Here is an 11,684-nt window from a genome sequence, read left to right as displayed (position 1 = left end):
AGACCCATAGACTCACACAGAGACCCATAGACTCCCATAGATTCACACAGAGACCCATATACTCCCATAGACTCACACAGAAACCCATAGACTCACACAGAGAACCATAGATTCACACAGAAACCCATAGACTGACACAGACCCATAGACTCACATAGAGACCCATAGACTCACACAGACCCATAGACTCACACAGAGACCCATAGACTCACACAGAGACCCATAGACTCCCATAGATTCACACAGAGACCCATAGACTCCCATAGAGAACCATAGACTCACACAGAAACCCATAGAGACCCATAGACTCACACAGAGACCCATAGACTCACACAGAGACCCATAGACTCACACAGAAACTCAGACTCCCATAGAGACCCATAGACTACTCACACAGAGACCCACATACTCACACAGAGACCCACACAGACTCACACAGAGACCCACAGACTCACACAGAGACCCACACAGACTCACACAGAGACCCACACAGACTCACACAGAGACCCACATACTCACACAGAGACCCACATACTCACACAGAGACCCACAGACTCACACAGAGACCCATAGACTCACACAGAGACCCACAGACTCACACAGAGAACCATAGACTCACACAGAAACCCATAGACTCACACAGAGACCCATAGACTCACACAGAAACCCATAGACTCACACAGAAACCCATAGAGACCCATAGACTCACACAAGAGACCCATAGACTACTCACACAGAGACCCATAGACTCACACAGACCCATAGACTCACATAGAGACCCATAGACTCACACAGACCCATAGACTCACACAGACCCATAGACTCACACAGACCCATAGACTCACACAGAGACCCATCAGAGACCCATAGACTCACACAGAGACCCATAGACTCACACAGACCCATAGACTCACACAGACCCATAGACTCACACAGACCCATAGACTCACACAGACCCATAGACTCACACAGACCCATAGACTCACACAGACCCATAGACTCACATAGAGACCCATAGACTCACACAGAGACCCATAGACTCCCATAGATTCACACAGAGACCCATATACTCCCATAGACTCACACAGAAACCCATAGACTCACACAGAGAACCATTGATTCACACAGAAACCCATAGACTGACACAGACCCAAAGACTCACATAGAGACCCATAGACTCACACAGACCCATAGACTCACACAGACCCATAGACTCACACAGAGACCCATAGACTCACACAGAGACCCATAGACTCCCATAGATTCACACAGAGACCCATAGACTCCCATAGAGAACCATAGACTCACACAGAGACCCATAGACTCACACAGAGAACCATAGATTCACACAGAAACCCATAGACTGACACAGACCCATGGACTCACACAGACCCATAGACTCACACAGAGACCCATAGACGAACAAACCCATAGACTCCCATAGAGACCCATAGACTCACACATAGACCCATAGACTCACACATAGACCCATAGACTCACACATAGACCCATAGACTCACATAGAGACCCATACTCACACAGAGACCCACAGACTCGCCCCACTGAAAACCTCTTTCCTGCTATTCCTCGTTGGTCTCACTTCGTACCCCTCTCTGCCGCTCCCCCCCCTCTCCCCCACCCTCCTCTCCCCCCTCTCCCCCCTCCCCCTGCCTCTCCCCCCCCCTCTCCCTGCCCCCCACCCTCCCCCCTCTCCCTGCCCCCCACCCTCTCCCCCCCCCTCCCTGCCCCCCCCCTCCGCCAGGCTGGACGAGTCTGGCTCTCAGCTGGTGAACGACGAGCTGGGCCTCGTGTTCCCCGTCGTGGAGGGGATCCCCTACCTCACCGCCGAGGACGCTCGCAAAATCACCGACTCGGACTCGGCAGCAAAGTCCGGGGCGGATCGGCCCGCAGCCTCGGAGCCCGGAGCGGCCGAGCCGCGGTAGAGGAGGAGGTTTGAACGCGACGGGGCCGCCCCGGTTAATACTGCGGGGTGCGTATCGCGAGCCGTGTTCAATACCCCCCCCCCCCACACACCCCGTGTCCATCTCCCTGTGCACGTTAAAGATCCCGTGACATCATTTGTAATGGGGGTGAGTACGTGGGTGGGTGGGCGAGTGAATGAGTGCGTGGGTGAGTGAATGAGTGGGTGGGTGAATGAGTGCATGCTTGGGTGAGTGCGTGAGTGGGTGGGTGAGTGAATGAGTGCGTGAGTGAATGAGTGCGTGAGTCGGTGAGTGGGTGTGTGAGTGAATGAGTGGGTGAGTGAATGAATCGGTGGGTGGGCGAGTGAATGAGTGGATGGGTGAGTAGAGCGAGTGGTGTGTGAATGGGTAGACAGGTGAATGAGTGAATGGGTGGGTGAGTGAGCGGGTTAATGAGTGGGTGGGTGAGTGGTTATCACTGTTGGAGTGACCACCGGGGGTCGCCGGGGTCAAACCACTGGGTGGAGGTCGCCACGAGGAGCGGCCCGAGACTCGAGGCCTCTCCTGGCTCAGCAGTCAAAGTGTGTGGCGCGTGAGTTGCCATCCCTAACATGATGATTTCTTGTCTCCATCTGTGCGGTTCTCCCCCCGTGCTATGTTGATCTCCAGACACAACTCAGCAGCGGCGAAATATTTGATTTGATTGATGCGTTCTGAAGAAGGGCCACTGCCCGAAACGTCGCCTGTTTATTGTTTGCCTTGAAGGCCACACGCTCCGTCGTGTCGCCGGACCTGTCCAGTTGTTACTCAGCAGCAGTCGCCTCTCTCTGTCTCTCTCTCCCTGCCTCCCTGTCTCTCTCTCCCGCTCTGTCTCCCTGTCTCCTGCTCTGTCTCTGTTCTCTCTCCGTGTGTCTCTCTCTCTCCCTCGCTGTCTCCCTGTCCCTGTCTCCCGCTCTGTCTCCCTGTCTCTCTGTCTCTCTCCCTGTCTCCCTCCCTGCCTCCCTCTCCCGCGCTGCCTCCCTGTCTGCCTCCCTGTCTCTCTCTCTCTCTCTCCCTGTCTCCCTGTCTCTCTCTCCCGCTGTCTCTCTCTCTCCCTGTCTCTCTCTCCCGCTGTCTCTCTCTCCCGCTGTCTCTCTCCCTCCCTGTCTCCCGCTCTGTCTCCCTCCCTGTCTCCCTGTCTCCCTGACTCCCTGTCTCTCTCCCTCCCTGTCTCCCGCTCTGTCTCCCTCCCTGTCTCCCGCTCTGTCTCCCTCCCTGTCTCCCTGACTCCCTGTCTCTCTCTCCCGCTCTGTCTCCCACTGTCTCTCTCCCTCCGTGTCTCCCGCTCTGTCTCCCTCTCCGTGTGTCTCTCTCTGTGTCTCTCTCCGTGTGTCTCTCTCCGTGTCTCTGTCTCTCCATGACTCTCCCCGTGTGTCTCCCCGTGTCTCTCCCCACAGCCATGCCGGTGCTGCCCCCTCTCTCGACGCTGCTCCCCGTGCTCCCCGTGCTGCTTCCCGCCTGCTCCCTCGGGCTGCTGCTCGTGTGGGCGCTGCGGGGGGGCAGCAGCGGCGACGACGACGGGGGCTGCCCCTCCGCCTCGGGCGCCGGCTCCCCGTGCCACGCGGCGCTCCTCCTGGCGCTCGCCCTGCCCCTGCTGCTGGCGCTGAGGCTGGGCCTCTGGGTTGGACTCAAGCTCTTCCGGCACAACTGAAGCGCCTGGGAGGAGCGAGCGTGAAGACGCGGCCGTTGGGGAAGCGTGGGGGAAGCGCGGGGGAAGCGTTGGGGAAGCGCGTGGGAATCGGACTCGAGCTCTTGGGGAAGCACGGGAGAGGGTGGAGAGGCTCGTGGCGTGGCGTTCGTGTTGACGATTCGCTGGGGTTCAGCTGCTGCTGCTGCAGCTGCTGCTGCTGCTGCGTTGTCGTGTTGACAAATAAAAGTCGGCCCCACACCTTCGCTGCAGCCCGAGTGGTTCTTCTCCGGAGCCTGACGCCCAGATCCCGTGAGTCCCGGGAGCCTGCCACCTGGGGGAGGTCGAGGCTTCTTCCCCAACGCTCCACACCACCCCCCCCCCCCCGTGTCTCGTGCCCAGTGCTCCACACCCGTCGTGTCTCGTGCCCGCTGCCACATCGTGGGACCCCGCAGCACCCTCGCCGCTCTCCTGCCTGACGGTGACCCCACCCTGACCCCGCCCTGACCCCGCCCTGATGGTGACTCCACCCTTAACCCCACCCTGACGGTGACTCCGCCCTGACCCTGCCCTGACCCCGCCCTGACCCCGCCCTGACTCCGCCCTGACCCCGCCCTGACCCCGCCATGACCACGACCCCGACCCCGCCCTCGCCCCCCTCCCTACGAGTGGTCGTAGGCGCCAGTGCGAGGGAGGGGCCGCTCCTGGCCGCTCCGCCTCCACGAGCCCCCGACCTTGGTCCACCTCGCGGGGGGCGCCCCCCCCCCTCCTCCCTCCCAGCGCCCGGAATTGACGGAAGACCCGGAGCGGGAAGCCGGCGCCGGAGCCCGGACCGAGCTCTCGCCGCTCGACGTCCCCGCGTCGCGCTCCGCGCCTCCGGCTCCGTCTCCTTCCCCAAAATTGGCGGTGGAGCGGGAATCGGCGGTGGAGCGGGAATCTGCGACGGAGCGGACCGACACGTCGCCCCGCGGGTCTCCGTCCTCTCGCTCCGGGTGGTGCCCCCCCCGTCTCTTCCCTGCCTCCGAAAGAGACGTCATCATCATCTTCCTCCTCTTCCTCCTCTTCCTCCTCATTCTCCTCGTCCTCCACTCCTCCCCCCACCTCCCCCTCGTCTCTGCGCCCATCTTCTCTGCGTCCCCGCGGCCCCCTGACGCTCTTCCCCAACGCTCGGCCCACGACGGCGGTTCGCAGGGGGGGAAGTCTTCCGCCGCGGTTGCGCGAGCATCGGCGTTTTTCCGGCTGGGAAATTCCCGCCGTGGGTGAGGGTCGGGGTGAGGGTCGCGGTGAGGGTGAGGGTGAGGGTTGGGTGAGGGTCGCGGTGAGGGTCGCGGTGAGGGTCGGTGTGAGGGTTGGGGTGAGGGTGAGGGTTGGGGTGAGGGTCGCGGTGAGGGTTAGGGTGAGGATTGGGGTTGGTGTGAGGGTTGGGGTGAGGGTTGGGGTGAGGGTCGGGGTGAGGGTCGGGGTGAGGGTCGGGGTGAGGGTCGCGGTGAGGTCCGGAGTCCACGCCGGGAGCTGGGGCCTGGTTTTGTCTCGGCCTGCCCACCGACCCGCCGCCACCGCCGCCGCGGGTCTCTCTGCGGGTCTCTCTGCGTAGCTTCTTGTGCAGCCGCACCGTCTTGAGGTGCAGCGCCTCAAACTCGGCCAGCAGAGTCTCCACCTCCGAGTGATGCTGCACCGGTGATGGGGGGTGTGAGGGGGTGTGAGGGGGTGTGGTGAGCGTGTAGTGTGTGGTGAGCGTGTAGTGTGGTGTGTGTGATGAGAGTATGTATTCGAGTGTCGTGTGAGTGGGGCAGTGTGTGGTGTGGAGAGTGAATGTATGTAGTATGAGTATGTGAGTGTGGAGTGTGTGTATATGTGAGTGTTGTAGAGTGTGGTGTGTGAATGTGAGTGTGGAGTGAGTGTATATGTGAGTGTGGAGTGAGTGTATATGTGAGTGTGGTAGGGTGTGATGTGTGTATGTGAGTATGGAGTGTGTGTGTATGCGAGTATGGAGTGAGTGGTGTGGAGAAGTGTATGTATGTGAGTGTGGAGTGTGTGAGTGTGGTATAGTGTGTGTAGATGAGTATGGTGTGAGTGTGTGTATATGTGAGTGTGATGTGAGTGTGATGTGTGTATATGTAAGTGTGATGTGTGTGTGTGTGAGTTGTGGAGTGTGAGTGTGTGTATAGGTAGAGTGTGTGTATATGTGAGTGTGGTAGAGTGTGATGTATGTGAGTGTGTGTGGTGTGTGTGTGTAGGGAGAGGGGAGTGAAGGGACACAATTACAAGAATGCTGTGATCGTAGTGCGAGACGGGGGGGGGGGTGGCCAGCACGGTACGGGTACAGGTGGTGGTTTTTCCACTGCTTGCTTGCCGATCCAGAACCAAACCGTTGGGACGCGGCATCACCACATCTCCCACGACCACCGTGAACTCACCCACACGTCCACCTTGAACTCACCCACACGGCCACCGTGAACTCACCCACGTCCACCGTGAACTCACCCACACGGCCACCGTGAACTCACCCACACGGCCACCGTGAACTCACCCACACGTCCACCTTGAACTCACCCACACGGCCACCGTGAACTCACCCACACGGCCACCGTGAACTCACCCACACGTCCACCGTGAACTCACCCACACGGCCACCGTGAACTCACCCACACGTCCACCGTGAACTCACCCACACGGCCACCGTGAACTCACCCACGTCCACCGTGAACTCACCCACACGTCCACCGTGAACCCACCCATACGTCCACCTTGAACTCACCCACACGTCCACCTTGAACTCACCCACACGTCCACCGTCACCCCGGCCACACGTCCACCGTCACCCCGGCCACATGTCCACCGTGAACCCGGCCACACGTCCACCGTGAACTCAGCCACACGTCCACCGTGAACTCAGCCACACGTCCACCGTGAACCCGGCCACACGTCCACCGTGAACTCACCCACACGTCCACCGTGAACCCACCCACACGTCCACCGTGAACTCACCCACACGTCCACCGTGAACTCACCCACACGTCCATCGTGAACTCACCCACACGTCCATCGTGAACTCACCCACACGTCCATCGTGAACTCACCCACACGTCCACCGTGAACCCACCCTCACGTCCACCGTCACCCCGGCCACTCGACCACCGTCACCCTGGCCACACGTCCACCGTCGCGAACCTGCATCTCGTCGTCGTCGTCGTCCCCGGGCTGTGTGTGTCTGCGAGGCAGGCAGCAGCAGCAGCGGAGCCACGAGCGGCCTCCACTCATCCTGCGGTCAACACCGGCACGGGTACCACCACCACCACCACCAGCGCCGCTGTTTCTCCACTGGCTCCTTGCCGAACCGAGCCAGCACCGGTCCTGCGGTCAACACAAAGGGCGCGGGTAACCACCGCTGTGTTTTTCCACTGGCAATTAGCGGCAAAAAATAAGTACATTTGAATAGATGAAATGTAAGAGTCTAAGCTGGTTTACCCCTTTTTTCTACCGTTTCACAATCACTAAAGCTTGTTAAACTAAATTTCGATTTAAAGCTTTCGTGACTGCAGGGATTCATCTTCTTGGTTCTTTCGGTAAAGTCACGTAGAAGAGCAATAATAAAATAAATAAAATATTAAAAATAAAACATTAAATAATTTTCACGACGTTTTGGCCACAACGCAAGAGGACGGCTGCTTGCGTTGTGGCCGAAACGTCGTGAGAATTATTTAATTAAGTTTTATTTTTAAATCAAGAACTTGTTAAACTATTTGAGCATTCGACGCCACGATACCAGAGAGTCATGAGTTCAATTCCCGCTCGTGGCCAGCGAATATCTGAACCCTCCCTTAGGTCGACTCGGCCTTAAATGAGTACCTGGTGCAGCGTGTAATAGATAAATCGGCGACGTTTCGGGCAATTGCCCCTTCACAAGAAAGTGAGACAGATGCCATTGCAGTTGCTAAGGTTACCGCGTCCGTGCCAGGCTAGGTGCACCCAGCCTCTCACCATACGGAATAAATAACTTGTGAAGGGGCATTGCTTGAAACGTCGGCTAGTGTATATATACTTGACAGGTTCAGGCCAGACGGCCACGGATTTGGTTATTTGTGCAGAAATTGGTTCAATGTTTCGATGTAAAGCTTTCGTGAGTGCAGGGATTCATCTTCTTGGTTCTTTCGGTAAAGTCACGTAGAAGGGTATTAATAAAATAATAAAATAATAAAATAAAATTATTCTCACGACGTTTCGGCCACAACGCAAGCAGCCGTCCTCAGGTGAAGAACAGGTCTGTCGGAACGACCTGTTATTATGTTTTATTTTTATTATTTTATTATTTCCCTTCTACGTGACTTTACCGAAAGAACCAAGAAGATGGTTCAATGTTGCAAACAGATGCGCGTGAATGCGACTTTAAGTAAAACACCCGTTGTGTATATAAACGCTAACCGCATACAATCACGTTCACTTTGCACAACAAAAACGGCCGCGTCGCCGCGTGAAATGATGACATTTCCCTCACAAACGCGGCCAAAACGAGACATTAAGGCCACGTTTACCCATTGCACAATCGCGAAAAGTCTCAACTTTTGACCGCCGATTTAAAATCAATAGCCGAGTAGCAGCCGCAACCGTTACCGTTTTGGCGGGAAAACTTCACTCGCGCATGCGCACACACGACCACAGCGCGTGCACGTGCCGTTTCACCTCTCTCACTCCTCGCGCATGCGCACACACGACCACAGCGCGTGCACGGCCGTTACCTTTTTGGCGGGAAAACTTCACCTCTCTCACTCCTCGCGCATGCGCACACACGACCACAGCGCGTGCACGTGTGCCGAGTCGCCTGCAAGGTGGTGCACCTAGCCTGGCACTGATAGTTGTGACGTCACGGCCACTCTGAGGCTAACCCGGTCAGCACACAATCATTGCACTTGTAAGTTTACTCGGTTTGTTTATCTCTCATTTGTAGCTGGTGATGATTGCCGATTCAAGAGCCGAATGGCTCACAAATAAATGAAACTCGAAATTGTGTTGCGATCGAAACGTCGAATGCTTTTTATTTAATTTACTTTTCTCTTTCTACGTCACTTTACCGAAATAACCAAAGAGTGTAGTGCATAGTAGTGTAGTGTATAGTAGTGTGTAATATATAGCAGTGTATAGTGTAGTGTGTGTAGTGTATAGTGTAGTGTATAGTAGTGTAGTGCATAGTGTAGTGTATAGTAGTGTAGTGTGTGTGTAGTGTATAGTAGTGCAGTGTATAGTAGTGTAGTGTGTATAGTGTAGTGTATAGTGTAGTATATAGTGTATAGTAGTGTAGTGTGTGTGTAGTGTATATTAAGTGTAGTGTGTGTAGTGTATAGTAGTGTATAGTGTAGTGTGTGTGTAGTGTATAGTAGTGTGTGTGTAGTATATAGTAGTATATAGTGTAGTGTATATTAAGTGTAATGTAGTGTATAGTGTAGTGTATATTAAGTGTAGTGTACAGTAGTGTATAGTAGTGTGAATCGATTCACATCGTGGTGAACCGCTGCGTCGATTCACAAGCCATCGATCCATGGATCGAGCCAAGCCACCCCCCCACAACCCAACACGCACAACATGACGTCATACTAAGTTGCATAACTGCCATCGAGCAAACGCTCTACGTATATGACGTCACATAAACGCAGGCAAAATGGCGTCATACATACAAATACATGACGTCACGGCGGGTATCGTTGAATCGCGACGCACAAAACGCTTTCGGTGCGCGTGGATGACGTCACGGCGCTCTGAGCCAATAGGAGGCGGCGTTACTGGCAGGCAGTGGAGGGCTCGCGGGGCGCGGTTTCGTGCGCACGCGCAGTCGCCTGCAGCCTCGCGCGGACGTCACGTGGCCCAGGTGAGGGGGGAGCGGTGGGACAGAGAGAGAGGGCAGTGGGAGAGAGAGGGCAGTGGGGGTGAGCGGGTGAGTGGGTGGGTGACTGGGTGAGCGGGGGAGCGAGCGGGTGAGTGACTGAGAGAGCGGGTGAGTGACTGGGTGAGTGACTGAGAGAGAGGGCAGTGGGGGTGACGGGGTGAGCAGGTGAGCGACTGGGTGAGCGGGTGAGTGACTGGGTGAGTGACTGGGTGAGCGGGTGAGTGACTGGGTGAGTGGGAGAGAGGAGTGGGGGTGACTGGGTGAGCGAGTGAGTGAGCGGGTGAGTGACTGGGTGAGTGACTGGGTGAGTGACTGAGGGAGCGGGTGAGTGACTGGGTGAGCGAGTGAGTGAGCGGGTGAGTGACTGGGTGAGCGGGTGAGTGACTGGGTGAGTGACTGAGGGAGCGGGTGAGTGACTGAGGGAGCGGGTGAGTGACTGAGGGAGCGGGTGAGTGACTGGGTGAGCGAGTGAGTGAGCGGGTGAGTGACTGGGTGAGCGGGTGAGTGCCTGGGTGAGTGACTGAGGGAGCGGGTGAGTGACTGGGTGAGCGAGTGAGTGAGCGGGTGAGCGGGTGAGTGACTGGGTGAGTGACTGAGGGAGCGGGTGAGTGACTGGGTGAGCGGGTGAGTGACTGAGTGAGGGAGCAGGGGAGCAACCCAGTGAATGACCGAGTGAGCAGGTGACTGAGCAGGTGACTGACCGAGCGAGTGACTGACTGAGCAGGAGACTGAGCAGGTGACTGACCGAGCGAGTGACTGACCGACCGAGCGAGTGACTGACCGAGCGAGTGACTGACCGAGCGAGTGACTGACCGAGCGAGTAACTGAGCGAGTGACTAACCGAGCGAGTGACTGACCGAGCGAGTGACTGACCGAGCGAGTGACTGAGCGAGTGACTGACCGAGCGAGTGACTGACCGAGCGAGTGACTGACCGAGCGAGTAACTGAGCGAGTGACTGACCGAGCGAGTGACTGACCGAGCGAGTGACTGACCGAGCGAGTGACTGACCGAGCAAGTGACTGACTGACCGAGCGAGTGACTGACCGAGCGAGTGACTGACCGAGCGAGTAACTGAGCGAGTGACTAACCGAGCGAGTGACTGACCGAGCGAGTGACTGAGCGAGTGACTGACCGAGCGAGTGACTGACCGAGCGAGTGACTGAGCGAGTGACTAACCGAGCGAGTGACTGACCGAGCGAGTGACTGACCGAGCGAGTGACTGACCGAGCGAGTGACTGACCGAGCGAGTGACTGACCAAGCGAGTGACTGACTGACCGAGTGAGCAGGTGAGCGCGGCTGACAATGTCCAGCTCGGAGGAGGTGCTGCTGCTGGTGTCACACGTGCGGTACAGAAAGCAGGACGGGAGCCTCTACCTCATGGCGGGGCGCCTGGCTTGGGGAGCCCGCGGCACCCACCGCTTCACCGCCAGCATCGACTACGCAGACATACAGAGTGGGCACTCGCTCACCCACACACTCACCCACACGCTCACCCACTCGCTCACCCACTCACCCACACGCTCACCCACACGCTCACCCACACGCTCACCCACACGCTCACCCGCTCACCCACTCGCTCACCCACTCGCTCACCCACACGCTCACCCACTCGCTCATCCACTCGCTCACCCAGCCACACACTCACCCACATGCTCACCCACACACTCACCCACACGCTCACCCACTCACCCACTCACCGCTTCACCGCCAGCATCGACTACGCAGACATACAGAGTGGGCACTCGCTCACCCACACGCTCACCCACTCGCTCACCCACACGCTCACCCACACGCTCACCCACTCGCTCACCCACTCGCTCACCCACTCGCTCACCCACACGCTCACCCACACGCTCACCCACACGCTCACCCACACGTTCACCCAGCCAACTACACGCTCACCCAGCCACCCACATGCTCACCCACTCGCTCACCCACTCGCTCACCAACACGCTCATCCACACGTTCACCCACACGCTCAACCACTCACCCACTCGCTCACCCACTCGCTCACCAACACGCTCATCCACACGTTCACCCACTCGCTCACCCACACGCTCACACGCTCACCCACACGCTCACCCAGCCACCCACTCGCCTACACGCTCACCCAGCCACCCACTCACCCACACGCTCACCCAGCCACCCACTCACCCACACGCTCACCCACACGCTCACCCAGCCACAAGCTCACCCAGCCAAACACCCACACGCTC

The 11,684-nt window shown here is 57.5% G+C and overlaps 1 long non-coding RNA gene across 1 annotated transcript; it reads left to right on the top strand.

The window, feature by feature from the left end:
- Window positions 1–8,302: 8,302 nt before the first annotated feature.
- On the top strand, window positions 8,303–10,916 carry LOC133360198 (uncharacterized). Its single transcript, XR_009757235.1, has 3 exons — window positions 8,303–8,497; window positions 9,351–9,448; window positions 10,755–10,916. It is a non-coding gene; the product is annotated as an uncharacterized LOC133360198 (long non-coding RNA).
- The last annotated feature ends 768 nt before the right edge of the window (window positions 10,917–11,684 follow it).

This window comes from Lethenteron reissneri, chromosome 67, assembly GCF_015708825.2.
Source record: "Lethenteron reissneri isolate LAM-NWPU_2019-01 chromosome 67, ASM1570882v1, whole genome shotgun sequence".
Classification (NCBI taxonomy): Eukaryota; Metazoa; Chordata; class Hyperoartia; order Petromyzontiformes; family Petromyzontidae; genus Lethenteron; species Lethenteron reissneri.
This window is presented reverse-complemented; position numbering and strand designations above follow the sequence as displayed.